This window comes from Camelus bactrianus, chromosome 8 (genome assembly GCF_048773025.1).
Source record: "Camelus bactrianus isolate YW-2024 breed Bactrian camel chromosome 8, ASM4877302v1, whole genome shotgun sequence".
Taxonomy (NCBI): Eukaryota; Metazoa; Chordata; class Mammalia; order Artiodactyla; family Camelidae; genus Camelus; species Camelus bactrianus.
Genome location: NC_133546.1, coordinates 45,849,703 through 45,866,231, shown reverse-complemented (window position 1 = coordinate 45,866,231; position 16,529 = coordinate 45,849,703). Strand labels below are relative to the sequence as shown.

The 16,529-nt window shown below is 42.5% G+C and overlaps 1 protein-coding gene across 5 annotated transcripts in view; it reads right to left on the bottom strand.

Moving 5' to 3' along the window:
• Window positions 1-16,529, bottom strand: part of SCML4 (Scm polycomb group protein like 4) — a 127,633-nt gene that overhangs the window by 101,284 nt on the left and 9,820 nt on the right. The window contains exon 1 of one of the 5 annotated variants that reach the window (XM_010965381.3): window positions 5,119-5,406. The exons of 3 other annotated variants lie outside the window; for them this stretch is intronic. The gene's annotated coding sequence lies outside the window, so the exon portion shown is untranslated. Of the gene's footprint in view, window positions 1-5,118; window positions 5,407-16,529 lie in introns of those variants that run through there. One more of the 5 variants, XM_074368550.1, reaches the window with a different exon arrangement.

The window sequence follows — 16,529 nt, the reverse complement described above, 5'->3', positions numbered from 1 at the left end:
CGGCCCAAGGTCTGTGAGCTGACAGCCATATGCTACTGTTGACTATTACTGAAGCCTTTCAAACAGCACCAGGGGATTACAGGAGGCGAAATGATGGAAGGCGGGTGGACTAAGCTCACTGGAAGTCCTCACTGGAAGGGGGATAGAATAGGTCTCTCCTCTGGGTTTTATCTTGGTACCTCTTTGTCCAGTGCCATTTTCCCTAGGCTGGACTGGGACCCAACCAGCATAACTTTTTGCTCTGCCCACATGAGCATTTGCTCCCAAATTTAAAGCCCATCTTCACGAAAGGCTGCATGTTTCTTCAGGAAGAATTTCAAGTCATTGTTTCTGTTTTGAAAGAATTACGGCTTTTGCTCTAGGATGGTCAGCACAGGGACAGAAAAAGGGCAAAGGCTTTTGTTACCAAATATTCAGCTCCCAAAAGTTGAGTCACCATCACAGGGCTAACCAGACAATGTCACCACCTTTCAAAGCACAGCATTGATGCTATTTTTCCCTGGCACATTAATTTTCTCACAGCAGCCAACTCCACTCCTCTGCTTCTGTATTGAATGCTTTATGGAGACAGAAAGGCCACCACTCCTCAGCCCAGTCCCTTCCTCAAAGGGCTCAAAGGAGTGCCAATCCTCCTTAAAAAGCAGCAACACCGGGACCAAGTTCCATCTATCTGATCAATAAATGCGGCTGCTGAAAAGGAAATGCATGTATGACTCCCCACAAATAAAAATTTAGGGTAGGCCGTGTCTGAGTTGGTGAGAGAATAAAGAGGAGTTCGTATGGTTTGGTGCCACCAGATTCTCTATAAAACATAACTGGTCAAACTGTAACAATAGCAACCCCTGGGAATCCAGTGTATGGATTTCAGAATACACTCCCATTATGCCAAGGTGTCACACAGACTCAGTGGAATGACTTTTCAGTCTAATGCAAAGTCCATTCCTGTCCTAAAATGGTAGTCCACAAAGTAATCACTGCAAGAAGGAAGAGGTGTTTTATCTCCTCAGTGGTGGCCAAGTACCTCTTCTGATTGAAAAATGCTGATTTATTCCAGAATGCACAAATCCTGCTGACTGCTCATCTCCAGCCCACTCTCCTAAAGGCAGGGATGTTCTAGACTGTGTCAGAAGGGCCAGTTTAACCTGGCAGGAAGCTCTGTCTCCAGCATCAGGTCCTAGCCAGGTCTCTTGGCTGAGAGAAGCAACAGCCTACCAATGCCAATATCTGAAGAACCCAGAGGATGGAGAGAGAAATCTGACTTCTGAAGGAGTGATTTGCACCCATCGCCACTTGACTTCCAGCCAGCCACTATGGCCAAAGAGCAAGCCACTATGGCCAAAGAGCAGTGTCCCTCCTTAAGCTGCCTCCAAATGTCACCTACCAGCGACTAGCAACACAGGGGAGTAGGTGTGTTGGCAGTAGGGAGAAGGTGTTGTGGAGCAGGCTGCTCTCAAATGCCCAGTACTCCTGTACCTCCTCAGACATTGATAGGTCAGAATAAACCAAATTTCAAACAGCCTGTAAGCACGTCCAAACTGGCCTGCAGCTCCTTTCCTTCAAGCATCAATCTAAATGTTAGCATCTGACAATGCGGGTGAGAGTTTGCAGAAATATTAAGGAATGAACCCTTGCCAGAACTGAAACAGAGATGAATGCAATAACAATGACAAACACTTAGAAACTCGTGGGCTTGCAGCCAAACACTCAAACTTGGTCTGTACGTACCAACAAATGCAGGATTCGCCACAGCGATTTATAGCAGAGATTTATAGCAGAGACTAGCATGTGGCGTTCTTGCAAATAGAGGTTTGGGGAGAAAAGGTAGAAAAGGAATACGACGAAAGAGACAGATTGAAACACAATCCAAACACTTTGAGCAAAGCTTTCAGCCTCAGAAATTTTACCACAATTTGGGTGATCCTAATGGTCTCTGAACCACATTGGAAAATGTCACAATAGACGTTTGAATTAAAATCCAGTCGGTTTGCCAAAAGACCAATTGTTAAAAATTGGCAAGATTCCAGACAACTTACTAGGCTGCATACTGCCCGGGGCTGAGAGAATTGCTAATTCCAGAGAAAGTTAATTATCACCTTATTGATAAAGGGGTAATTTTTAAAGCTTCTGGTGTGGCTTTTGTGACTCATTAATTAAAATTTAGAGTAATTTACCAGACACAGTGGTGGCTTCTGTTACATTATATACGTACCAAACCATTTGATTTTTCTCCCAGGAGCTGTTTCTAATCCCCCTTGCCTCTCCTCACCTGTCTGCCTTTGAAGGCAACAAAAACATTAAAAACGTGTAAACCTCAAACTAGCCTTTCGGGAGATTGCAAGATTAAGAAGTGAGATGTCCAAGGAGGCATTTAAACAAAGCTCTCTCCTAGAAATGCCAGATTTGCCCACCAAAATTCAGAAGCACGTGAGCTCACACCAAAAGGGACTGCTTTCCAGACTTCATCTCCAAAATGTTACACCGAATTTTATGCCCTTTGATAATTTGGTTGGAAAAGAGCCTTCCCTCACCTCCTTTCCCTTCTCTCCCACACCATCCCTGAATAAAAGCGTGTAAGACTCAGCAGCACGGAATGAAACTGGAGGTGCTTGGACTCTGAAGCCCCCAGCCCGACCAGAGGCAATGTCTCCTGCTCTCTCCAGGACGTGTGGAACGGGCCACCTGGAGTGAGAGTGATGCTGTGGCTTCCAGGGGTACAGACTCGGAGAAGCCGCGTCCCCCCCGCCGCCGCCGCCGCCGCCGCCGCCGCCGCCGAGCTCTGCCTGGACCGGGGAGCGAGTTCGCGCTCCTCCCCACCTCTGCCGGATCCCAGAATTGGCTCCAAGGTGTCTTCAGGGGGAGTGAATGTGTGTGATGTGTCCTCCCGCCACCCCAAACTGTAAACAGACCTACAGAACACTCTAAAATTGAACTCCCTAAATGAACGTAAAGGTTATTTCTCAGCATTCCTAGTTTTGTGTTAAGGGAACTTCAGCAATGTTTCCTGAAACTTGTTGAAGTATTTAAGATCCAAAATTGAGATTGAAAAAAATACATAAAAGCCACCACAATATGAGAGGTTTAACGCAATCTGCTTGTGATTTTTCACATCATTTAAAGCTTAAGATATTTTTTTAAATTCTATCTTTGTACTTTGGGCGATCGCGTGAATTTTTATAACAAGCAAACATTATTTCACATTTAAAAACTCATTACTTTTTTGAATCTTCAATATAAAGTTCTTACAGCAGAGGCAGTACCTGAGGTTGGCTTGTTCTCTAGCTGCTGGTCTGCTTGTCTTACTGATGCTGGAGAAGCCCCCACAACCCCAGCCCCCAGAAACCAAGAACCAGAAAGTGAAACTGCTTCTGCTGGTTTCACTTGCCTCGAAAACACACCACCAAAAGCAAATAAATGACGGAGAGCAATTTTCTCTTGTTTCTCTTATTGTTTTCTTTTCTTTCTATTATTGTTCATTTACTTGTTAGTTTTGTTGTTGTTGTTTTGGGGGGTAGGTTTTGGTAGCAAAATAAAAGTAATTTCAGTGGCACAGGGAAGAAATTTAAGCATGTTAAACATAAAAGAACCCGGTGTTTGTGAGATTTGCATTTTTCTTGTAATTCCACAAATCAAGCAGATATAAATTTACCAAAATATTATAGAGCCTTACCACATATGCAATTTACAGAGTTGAAGAAAATAAAAATATCTGTCACAAATGTACTTAAAAGATAAAGACTGTGAAGCCACCAAGCAACTTTCCTAAAACTGAAGGTTCTACACGTACACTTACTTGAGTGTAGATGATCACTATTGCTTTTCTAGGTAATCTTTACTGAGCTGCTGTTGCTCAAATCCCCGGCCCATTTTTTCAGGCTAGTTCTACCAAACAACACACCAAAAACTGCTCCACACGAACACTGCACTCCTAGGTAGTTTACTTTTCCACACTGTAAATTCCTTCAGTTATTTTTATGCTTTCACTCCAAATATCCTATTTTATTGGAAAAAAAAAAGAGTCAAGAAAAACAAAAAAAGCAACTATGTTTTTCACTCTTCAAAAATGGTCGCTCTGGTTAAAAAGGAAGAAAAACAGTATAACAGAGTATACAACAAACATCTGGATTCAGAAGTGCCTGGATTACTGTCTCAGATACCACAGTTTCTGAGACCAACCAAAAAGCCACTTTCTCAGGAAGCTACTGATTGTCTGACCCTCTCGAGTACTGTCACAGCACCGAGAGACAACACCATGAGCCCCCTCTCCTTCACTGTTACAAGGAGGGGAAAGAACTTTGACTTAGCGCCTCAACCATCGGTCAAATGACTTTCTTGCAGCCGGTACCTCACTCTCATCCACTGTGCTGTCCTGTTTAGCAGGCAACCTGGAAAGGAAGCTTCATGACACTGGGTTCGAGTCATATAATGCCCACCTGGGAAGGAGGTGACTCTCTGTACTTGAACTTGGGAAAACTGCTCCTGATACTCCACAGTCACCTGGGTATCTTTCCCAAAACTAAGACCAGCAACTAGCAATAAATAGTATTCTCATCTATCCTGGTAAATTAGGAAAATCGAGCACAGAGACACACAAAATACTCCATCTGGTATATAAAAAATAAATTCAATTAAAAAAACCTCTCTTGCATGTTCACATCAATTGTAAAAATTAAATTTTAGGTAAATATTTTTACCCCAAGACATACTACAATTTTTTTAAATTTAAAAAACGAAACAAAGCAAAGTGAAATCATTATGCCAAAAAAAAAAAAAAAGGCTCACCAATTATTTGAGTTCACATTTGGGGGAAAAATAACTTTCTACATATTCAAATGCAGAGTCAAAGAGTAGCGTATGTACCCCAAATTGATAAACTATACAATTCTATACTACATCTCCCCGTCTAAAATCTGGTTAAGAAATCAAATGTTGTATTTTGAGTGGGAAGGACTAAAGTTTACCTGCCAGCCTCAGTGGATTTAATGCAGGACACTCGTGCATTGCTATAGAGATACGTTTGCAGCCCAGAAACAGGTAACATGTCATGCTGACAGTGAAAAAAAAAAAAAAAAAAAGGATCCCATGTCAACGGCACACCCTCCAATTGTGCATCTCCCTTACCTACGGCTTGTTCACCAGAGCCCTGATCAGGTTCTTTACCAGGCCGGGAATGTTGACTCAGAAGACAGATGACTTTCAGTACATGCAAACCGAGTATTGCAAAAGCTAATCTTCCACCCGTGTGTTAGTAGCTCACAGTTAGTCTCCAGCAGCCCTGCTCTCCGGCTGCAAACATCTCATTAGACTAATGCATTCAGCACAGGCAGAAAACTCGATTTACCATAGCTACAGCAATGAATTTCCATTACGATGACAGCTTCAACCACATCATGTCCGGAAAACCAGCCAACCACTGGCTTTTAAAGAACACACACATTTTACATGCAGAAAACGAGGTGCGTGCGCGCGTGTGTGTGAGTGTGTGTGTGTTTCGTGTTTCCTTCCTCTCAGCAGCCCAACTAAGAGAAATGTGCAGTGTAGCTTTTTGCCGACGCGAGCTGCAAGGTAATGACATTTCTGCTTCTTTGGTAGTTACGTCCTTGTAATAACCTGAATTATGTCACAATTGTCAGAATGGGTGTTTCCAACATTTCGGTTTTCATTACCCCTCCTCTGTTGCCATAGAAACCAGACTGTAACATCATCTCTTTGTCCCAGTCCTGCAGCAGTGTGGGCCAGCACCGGGCTTATAATATACTGGTGATCTAAAGGAGTGAATGTTTGACTTTGGACAAATAAAACAAAGAGAAAGATTCTAATGGCATTGTTGTTCAGGACAGACTGTATATTTGCCAGAGGAGTGTGTCTATATGGGTAAGCACACCATGGTCATATGTATTGACTCAACAACTGCGTACAACACATGTGGTCAGTTCATTAAAACGGGGCCCTGAAGTGGGCCCCACATCTGTGTGTAAGTGCAGAGGCATGAACACGGTTTATATTCGAAAACACCGTCGGGGCCTGCATGGGGTGGAGTGGTCTTCACACGGGAAAGGGGCTGCTATTCATCCTCCACGCCCTATTGTGTTCTCTGTGGCAAATCAATTTATACTAGGAAAGAGACTTTGTCTTCTTCTTTTTGTAAAGTGGAGCAAGGCTCCCAATTGCCCATTTCATTCACCCCATTCTGGCATATTATTCCCAAGTATTTCCTACAAGAGGAAACATCCGTTTATCCGAAGGCTTACTCCTGGGGATGAGCAACAAGCAAGTTTAGCCAGAACTAAACATCAACCAGGGCTAATGTAACTTGGACAGTTACTGAGAGTGAAAAAAACCTAAATTACAACTTGAGGTTTTTCTGAATATATATACAGAGTCGCATGAGAAAGAAATAAGAAATCCCTCTCTTTGAATTATAAACACAGAGAAAAATTAAAATTTTTGAAATCAAAAATTAAATTGTACTTATTAAGCAAGAAGTAAATTCACTGTATTAGTTCATTTAATCATCTGATTTTGTTGTTTTGTATATAACAAAACAAAGGCAAGTTTGGTAGTTTTTCATTTTGCTCATTCACTATAAGTTGATTTCATTAAAGGAGGAGGAGGAAGAGGAGAGAGGGGGAGGAAGAGGAGGAGGAAAGAAAACAACGCAATGGATGATTTCAGTTTGGCCAGCATCTCTGTTGCAGCCACGTTGGTTGTACTGATGCCCGGGGCCTTGAACACAATCCCACACTTCACTCAGCGAAGCACCTTGAGTGGGCTGAGATGCTAGACCAGTCTTCACTTTAAAATGTTTCTTCAGATAAATCAAATAAATATTTCTTAAATAATCAAAAATATTTTCCAAATTCTGTAAAAGAAGAAAAAGGTTTGGCAGGATCTGCCCCTAAATAAAGGAGTTGTTGGATTTCCTACCCAGCTCTGTCAGAGTCTGTGATTCTGATACTCAGGGTCCACACTGCCTCACCTCCTCCCACATGCGCTATGGTGGTGGCCCATCCTTAAATCAGGTGTGTCTGGGATGCAGGCATTGGCATCACAGGTCAATCACACAAGAGGCTTAAAATGGAAATGAACTAACCTGACTTGCTTAAAAAAAATAGATGATAGATAATCTTACTAGGATTTCTGTCTTTATGCAATCAGGACTATGGGCCTTAAGAAACTAAATTCATGTTTTTAAAAATCCTCAATTTTTTTAATTCTAAGAAAAATTTAAGTTAAACATAAAAGAGAAAAGAAATTTGGTGGGGTGGCTGCATACAAGCTACGGGGTCCGTTAAGGAAAAAGGGGGCCCTTCTGAGCTAATGTATCTCCAGGTCTTATACATCCCTGGGCTACAATCAGGATGCTTAGGCTGTGCCACGTTGTTAATTTTCTTTGGCACTGTGGTTACATTTCTGTCTCAGACCACAGGCAGCACGCTCCACACTTTCCACACAAATGGTACTGGGTTGGTGGTTAGCAAGAGGCGGCCAGAGGGAGCAGGTTAATTTGGGGGCATCCCAAACACAAACCTACTTAGAGTAGCCTCCATTTGAAGAGTAATCCCACTGTCAGCTGCTGGTAAAGGGTTGTGGTTTCAACACAAACATCAAGTGGAGAGAGTTGTGTCCTGAACAAGGGAGTCAGTGCTACAGAAAAAAGAATCCTTGTTCTCATAATAAAAGCCAACATTTATTATGGAAATATTATATGCCAGCCCTTTTCATATGTGATCTCATTTACAACAATGATATGAAATAAGTATTATGAGTATCATCCCCATTTTACAGATAAGGAAACTGAGACTTGGGGATGTTAAATAAGTTTCCCAAGGTCACACAGCTCAGAAGTGTTGGATGCAGGACTGACCCAGCACTCTGTCCCTAAAACACAGTAATTAATTGTTTGGCCACAATGATTCCTGGCGCAGTCCATTGTTCCAGCTCCGCCATTAACCCAATGACATTGGTCAAATTACTCCCCTTCTATAACATGGGGAGTAGGGGACTAGATTATCTTTGTGATCTCTCATGGTCTTGACATTCTACTGTCCAATGTATTGCTTCATCTGCTGGGCGATGCTTTGGATTGGAGGAAAACTCAGTTGTGGTTGTGGCTATGGCCATGAGTAAGGGGCCAAAAGAACCCTCTTTTTCATTAGAATAAGACTGGCAAACTAAGCGCTTTGGACTGTCAATCTGGGATGAAGGCGTGTGTTGGGTGGTGGGGGGAGAGGAGGCAGGAGAGGGCAGGGAGAGCATGGAGAAAAAATAGGGAAGTTTTAAAGGCCAAGATTCCTATCCTGAAGTGGAGAAAGGAGATAAGTCTCCCACACTTAAGAGGCCCCATGATGTTGCTTTCACATCATTCAACACAGGCTCTTCTCTAAATGTTCCTGAAAGTTTGAGAAGTTTCAGGGTTATGGAAGGTATGAGGCTTATGATCACATTTTGCCAGCAGGGAAATCAAGGCAGCTCATTGTTAACCTGATTAGTCAGACAAGAAAGGTAAATAATCAGTAGACCCAGACCTCCTCCCCAGCCAGCCACTTCTTCAACCCAAAGCCCTGCCCTCCACAGGGACAGATCTTACTTTAAACTACACAAGCAGCGATCTTTCCAAATTAAAAGCAAAACTGTTCTTTGGAGTGAAGACAAACAGGAAACATCCTCAATAGCCAATAAAAAGAGATTATTTAAGTTAATGTATCATATATCCACACTATAGAATATACAAAGTAACCACTGAAAAGGATGCTATAGAAGACCAAGACATGAAAAAAATGTTCTCAATATATAGTTGATTAAAAAAAATTGCAGGTTACAAAAGAATATGCAGAATACACTCTTCTTTTGGAAAAAAAAATGATTCGCAAAAATACTGGAGCTATGGTAACAGTGATGATCCCTTGGTGATAGAATTATGAGTAATTTCTATCTTCTTAAGCTTTCTTTATATTTTCTGCTTTCTGTGATAATAACAAATTATGTGAATTAATTGATTGGTGACAATTTTTCCTCATATCTACAAATATATCTGCTTATAATTCTCACAAATCTTGTGTCAAATTTCTTTTTCATCAATGAAATAAAAATAAATCCTTTGCCTGACAGTTGTGGGCTACATTCAGCCACAGCCTTAGCCAGTGCTTCAAACTTGAAGACTATCCCCCAACTCGCTCAAGTCACCCTGGGCTTCACAATCACCTAATATCTTTGAGCCCACACAGCGCACTCAGCACAAACACAAACAGGGGACAGACTCCCCATTCTTCCATACCCAAGAACTCCCACAGTCTGTGGGGTCCTTTCAGACTTGATAAAACTCAGTCTTGTTTTAGTAAAGCCACGTGCTAAAGACACAGGGGGTTGGGGAAAGGGGAAGGTGATCGAATGAAGTGGAAATCACTCCCATCCAAGGAAAAAGTGACTCATTCAAATTCTCCTGGGCCTAAAACATGGTTCCTTTCAAATGAGGCCTCCTGTCTTTGTGGCTCTGGGCCTGTGGCCCTGGCTGATATTCAGGGATTGACTGAGTGGAAATATTTGTCTCAAGGTCTGGCAGTTTTGGTGGTAGCTAGCCCGGAGACCCTCATCTCAGGGGCAGTGTCTGGTAACAGAGTTCGTACAGTGAGGGCATGTGCTGACAGCCAGGACAGCTGAAGGGGACAGCAGACAGGCCTTTTTCTTTGGTCACTAGGCTGCAGAGTCCAAGCTGCCAGGAAACCAGTCTTGCTCTCCACTGAATTCCCAACATGTATCTGGTCTGTAGTAGGAAATCAACAAATAACTATTGCCTAATGAACAAAAGAAACTAGGGGTTAAAGAAGTGATCTAATCTTAATCAACATGAGTACAGGCCTTTAGACCTGATTCCTTTTCTCCAAAAATGTGATTGACTTTGAATATCTGTCATTAGAAAAAAAAAAAAAAACTGCAAGGATGACTTCCATTTCCTAAGTCCCTCCTCCTTTATGCTCTTAAAAATGCTAACCCCTTGAGATCACTTCTGCACTGAGCCATGTTTGTTTGAAACTGATAAATTTTTATTCAAAATTCATACAGGTGAAAAAAAAAATTTCATACAGGTGAACTCCAAGCACTTTTGGCTATTTGCTAGGTTTCCTTTCACCTCCTAAAATATTTTCCCCAAGGTAAATATGAGAAATCAACCTTGGAGTGCTGAGAAGCTCCTAGAATTGGAGAAGCTGAGCCTCAGCCAGGACTGTATGTGCACTCCAAAGAGATAGAAAAAGAGACTTCAAATAAAGTAAGGAGTGTATGCAATTTAGTTGCTAATAGTTACTGCTTCTGGGCCCATCATATACAGAAAGATATGTGTGTGTGTGTGTGTACATGTGTGTAACGTAGGAAGGACATAGCAGGGGCCCATTTAAGAGAAACTCTGCATTTTAAAAACATCATTTAGAGAATAGCCTGTTGGAGGTTGCCTGCAGCTTCAGTTTCTAGAATAAATTCATTGATCACCTGAAGCTCCTTCCCCCTTTATTTGAGGGGAGATCTCCAAGATGGGCCCTTTAGTTACCAAAAGGCAAGAATACAACCATTGTCCTTGAAACAGAACTTGAATCTGAAAGCAGATGATATAGTCTGAAAGTTTCCAATGTCTTTATACTAAAAAGCAGCTGGATGGTGAACAAAATGCAACTGGTTGGTGAATTCTCTATAAGGATAACCAACTTTTGTGTGGGCCATGTCTTTGATAAGCCAACCCCAGTTAGAAGCTGAACCCAGAAAACTGGCTCTGGGGCCAAGAGGAAGGAAGAGGGAAGTAAGGTTGCAAGCAGAAGTAAAAATAAGTCAGACTGGCTTAAAAATAAACAGCATTCACTGGCAGAGAGTCCAGTGAGCTTTAGGTGATGCTGACCTAACTCATGATATGACCAAAGAGCTGGTCTCAATCATCCTATGCCTGGCTTCCCTCATGGTCACAATATTGCTGCCACTTGCTTCCAGGCCACCTACTTCCCCATTCACATTCAACACAGGGGACAACTTCTCCAGGTACTTTCCACAGAGGAGCTAGGAAGCTTCTTTCCTAGAGCATCCTGCCAACATCCCTCCATCTCATTGGATGGAACTGGGCCACGCCCCATCCCTGAACCAATGACAGCCGCTGGCATATGCTGATGGGCTTAAATCCACCTTTGGAGCCGGTGGAGGTAGGACTCTGCTTTCCCCCAGGCACAGGAGCTGCCTGGGGAGGGCTGGATATCTGAATAATTGTGGTGCTCTTGGCAAAAAGGAAAAGGAATGAGTGCTAAAGGACCATAATCAGCAAGAAGCAATTGACTAGTAGAAGGTAGGGAGGGGGAGATCTGGAGAAGAGAAGAGCGCGGGGGATGGAGAGATGGTAGGATGCTGAGCGCTGCGCTTGTGACCCTCACCCCTACAGCACTCTCAGACACGATCTTCAGGAAAGACCACAGAAACTATGAAGTGCTTGATGTGGTTGAAGTTCTTGTAGAAACTGGTAAAGAGGCTGAGTTTTGCATCCTGGGTCGATGCAAATGAAACCAAGATAGCACATGAGAAGCCAGGGGGCCAAGACAAACGGATTCAGAAACTGTTAAACCCAAGGAAGTAGTTAACTGTTAAGCCATAACGAGGAGGACTCTGGACTTCCCTGGGATGTGAAAATTGGGAATTTAAGGGGCAGAAAGGTAGCCAGCTGACAAAGGGACTAGTCATGTAAGTTGGGTGTATATTCAGCTGTGTCGCTTTAGCAAAGGAGAGGGATCTTCTGGAGAAGGCTTGGCTGGAATTGGTACTCGCCAAACAAGCTACTTTAGAGTGATAGCTCACACTTTGAGAGAAGTGTTGTGGACTACTGCGATAATCTAGCTGCATGGTTCACTCCTCAGATGTGTGTGTATGTATGTGCATGGGGGCGGGGGGAGGGTTGTGGGATGGGAGATACAGGCCAGGCCCTGCCTGCAGGGAATGGGTGGGAGGCTCAGTTCTCTCCTCTTGAACCATGTGTGGGCTGCGTGCAAGCCTCAGGAAAATGACCAGGTGGGAACTGAAGGGGCTGGTGAGCAGGGGATGCTGTGGGGACTCAGGGACTACCTGCTTTTGGCAGCAACAGGTCATGGCAGCACCATCTAGAAGTGGGCCCTTTACTGACCTTCCAGTGACTGAGACCAGGAATGCCCTCTGGACTGAGAACAAAACCTGTAGTTTGGGGGACTCTCCAGAGAGGGATTCCCATCTTCTTCTGGTTTGTGGGAAGGAGTGTAGCCCAGTTATGTTCATATGAACACTAAAGGAGATGGGAATAGCAAAAACTAAAATGAAAAGGAAATTTAACAACAAATGTACAAATTTTATGTGAAGCTCAGTGGCTCAGAGCAGGGATTCTGGCTTCACCACATCTGTGTCTGTGGTCAAGAAACTCAGCCACTCTGTGCTTTATTTAGCTTCGCTCATCTGTAAATTGGGGACGGCAGTATTATTGTGAGGATTAAGTGGGTTAGAATAGCTATAATGTCAAGCTTCTAGAATAGTGCCTGGAATGAATGAATGAATGGCTGTAACAAGGGAACACAATGAGAAACAGAAGAAAAAGGGGATAAAAGCAACAAAATTATAGAAGCTGCAAAGCAGATGGTCAAGAGGGAACTGACCTGGTGGACCCAAGAAGTCTGACCTTTTTTTCTGAAGTAGGGGATCCCAGGAAGCACACAGTTCACACCAAGAAAGCCTCTGAAACTGAGGCTTCAGGAATCTCCAAAAGTGGAAGTGACGGGGGGAATAAGAACATGAAGCCCCCACCCCCTTCCCACCCCTGTGCTGCTGGTGACGGCCCCTCAACCTGACCAAACGAAACCTTACTCTGTTCTCTAGGACACAGGCCCAACAAGTACAAAACAAGATTCAGAGAAAATTCATATCCTTAAAGTGGGACCCACAGCACCAACCCAAACTCAGCTTCCAGACTGTTCGTAGTGAGGCTGAGACCCTCAGGCAGGACATGGGAGGGAGGAAAGATGTACACACACTGTCAGGTGGGGTTCACGTGGATGGCCCACCAAGATCCCTCTTCAGCGACTCTCACTGGTGACAAGGCTGCTCATACAAAAAGAGCTTCCAGTCACATTTTAAGGACCTCACTAAATCTGAGCCATGAATGACAGAAACCAAAACCAACAAAAAGGAAGAAAAGGAATCTGGAAAAAAAAAAAAAAAACAGACAAAATACAGGGAGAAAAAAAAAAGCATTAAAAAAATGATGATTAATGTCCTGGAAGACATAATACAACATATTGCATCAATAACATGAGAATGGGTTGCTATTTAAAAAAAAAAGGCATGATTAACAGGATAAAAGAGAATCCTTGGAATTAAAAATATGAGAGTAGAAATAGCAATTTTAATCAAAAGATCAAAGGATACTGTCAAGGAAATCTTCAAGATAATAGAAAAAAAAAAGCTAACGGAAGAAAAATAAGAAGAAACCAAGGGATCAGTGTAGGAGACTCATGGCAAGCTGACGCCTCTTAAAGGGTCCACAGAAGTGAGATGCATGTCCCTCCTGGCTTCACCCTCCTGCAAGTTTATTTCAGCCAGTTTTAGGTTGTATTTGAATGTCTTCTGGGGAAACAAGGGTTTTGGAGCTTCCTAGACAATTTTGCTGACATGAATATTCTTAAGTAAATTTTGATTGCAGCAATTTTTGTTCCTGTGCTTTAAGATGTACTTTAGAAACAGAATAAATTTCTTAAGGCAGATTCATACATCTTTTTAAGACACCATGCTGTTTTGGAAAAGTATGTTAATTGGAATATTGTTGCTGTCTCATTTGAAAATACTTTAGCAGGAGAAGCACTCTAAATAGACAGACAGATGGGTTTGGAGCTGGCACAGAGATGAGTGCTGCAGGTCAGGGGGGCCCTGTCACCTTATTCTTAGAGCTTTATCCCTTACCCATCCAGAGGTCACATCGTCAACATCTTAACTGATAAAACTACATTTTAGGTAACACTTCAGGTTAAGTCCAGTTTTCAAATACTAAACCTCTAACCACATCACAAGACTATACCCACAGGGCCTGCCAACAACGTGGGGCACCCCCACTGTCTCTGGGCCTCTAAAGCAGCACAGAATGTATCATCATCCATCTCTTTGGTCAGGGATGGGAGTAGCTTTCCTACTAATAACTCTTGATGGCCCAGATAGGTGTGATGACTCCTCAAACAGGTGATGACATCTGTCAATCAGTATTTTAATACAACCAATTTATACAAAGCAAAGCATAACATACATAGTATTACATAAGCTCTCATTTTCTAAAAAAAAAAAAAAACCAAAAAAAACCAACTGAGAATCAGGACCACATATCCCAGGGCTCAGTTAGAGTCTGCCTAAATTTAGCCATTTCCTTATATGTATGTCTCGCTAAATTCTATGTATTTGGGAAGTTGTCTGGAATACAAATGCCAGTCTTCCCCACAATATCAAGTTTTTCTCCCTTTTCAGCTGGGATATGATCTAAGGCCATGAAGTTTTGGAGCATCACATTTCTCAAAGCCACCATTCTTACAGCAACATATGTCCAATCTCTACTATGCCCTTTGTCCCTTCATACATTGGGAACTGTATATCCAAACGCTGTTCTGAAGCTTATCCTGGGTTCTTGACTCCCAGTCTCAATTTCTCTCCCCATCTCCTTTCTCTCACGGAGCCTCTGAACATCCATACATGACTCATGTATCCAGTAGGTAGAATTCGAGGCAGGCTGCTATTCTTTACCCACTATCAGAGCCCATTCTGGATGTGCATTGAGAGGTGATGGTATGGAACCATCAGGAAGTATCACAATGTTCCAGGAACTGCACCCTTCTACTTCTGCCTGGGCTTATGAACGTGTATATCCTGAACAAGGGAGTAGCTTTATGGAGTAGGTGTCTTGGGGTGTTTGAGGGTTAGATTGCCAGTTGTGAGTTCTGGGTGACCAGCTTCTGGGCATTGTGGTCCCCAACCCTGGATGTCCAGAAATTCATAGGCCTAATGTGCTCCCATCCACATCCCATGAGTTCAAGGTTTTGGTTTCCCTACCCCATAACGATGGGTGTTTTCCCTGATATTCTTCTTTGTTTATGATACTTATCAGGTTTACTACTGGGGACAGATCACCCAGAAGTCACTGGTAGCCTGTGGCTCTTGCCTGGTTTAATACCAGGCACTATGACAGCCCATTCTTCAGGAATTATGAAGTGAAGGGTCTTTCAACCTTGGAAGGGTATATTCCCTAGCATTTTCTTTTTTTGTTGTTCATTTTTCTTCTTTCTTTTCTTTTCTTTTTTTTTTTTTTTTGGTATTGAAATATAGTCGGTTTACAATGTTGTATCAGTTTCTGGTGTACAGCATAATGTTTCAGTCGTACATATACATACATATATTTGTTTTCATATTCTTTTTCATTATAGGTTACTCAAGATATTGAATATAGTTCCCTGTGCTATATGGTATAAAATTGTTGTTTATCTGTTTTATATATAGTAGTTGGTATCTGCACATCTTGAACTCCCAATTTATCCCTTCTGTATGATCCAGCAATCCCACTCCTGGGCATATACCTGGAGGGAACTCTAACTTGAAAAGATACATGCACCCCAATGTTCATAGCAGCACTATTTACAATAGCCATTCATGGAAGCATTTTCTTGACGTAGATCAATTCTTTATCAAGTCCCTGATTGCCCTAGGGTTGCCACAGCCCTGCCTAGTAGGGCTGTGATTACATTACCTCTCAAGTCATAGCTGGCTCCTTACATAAGCACTGTACACAGTGCTAGGGCAAGCTGATTGGCTTTAATCTTATTCCAACCAGTATCATAGCCCAACACGTCCCAGACTAACCTCACCATTATTGAATGAGCAGTAGGGACTCTGTAAATTTCTCCCCACAAATAACAGGGCACAGTTGGCGCTGGCTTACCACCACTTGGGCAGAGCTTGTGGCCCTCCAGAGTCCCAGAGGTGACCATTCAGCCTTTTGCCCCATGCAACAAACAGGAGGGGTGGTAAAGAAAGCATGATGTCAGGTCTGGCCCATCTTCAATTCCTCCCTAGTGTCCTCTAAAGCTCTTGGTTCAGGAGTGTCTGAAGATGGACAAATCATCAGGGGCAGTTGGTAGGAGTGATTCATTCCAGAATAAGGGTGAGGGGAAATTCCAGAATAACAGATAATCAATGGACTTAGTGAGTTGCCCATCCTGGAGGGATGTCTCCAAAGAAAAAACTAGGTGGTAAGGAACTGCATAAATATAATGAAAGTGTTCTAGTGCTGATGGATAATTTGGGGATAAATTTGTGATAAGCACTAAAAAATCAAGCAAACAAAAAAAGAGAGGGAGAATTATTAACCCAACAGGAGAGAGAGAAAGATAAAGAAAAAAATAACTGTAGTACATTATATGATTCAATTCTAAATAATATATACATTTTCAAAACAATATTATCACTAAGTATTGGTTTCACTAAAAATTATGCCATAACTTTATTGGGAGGAT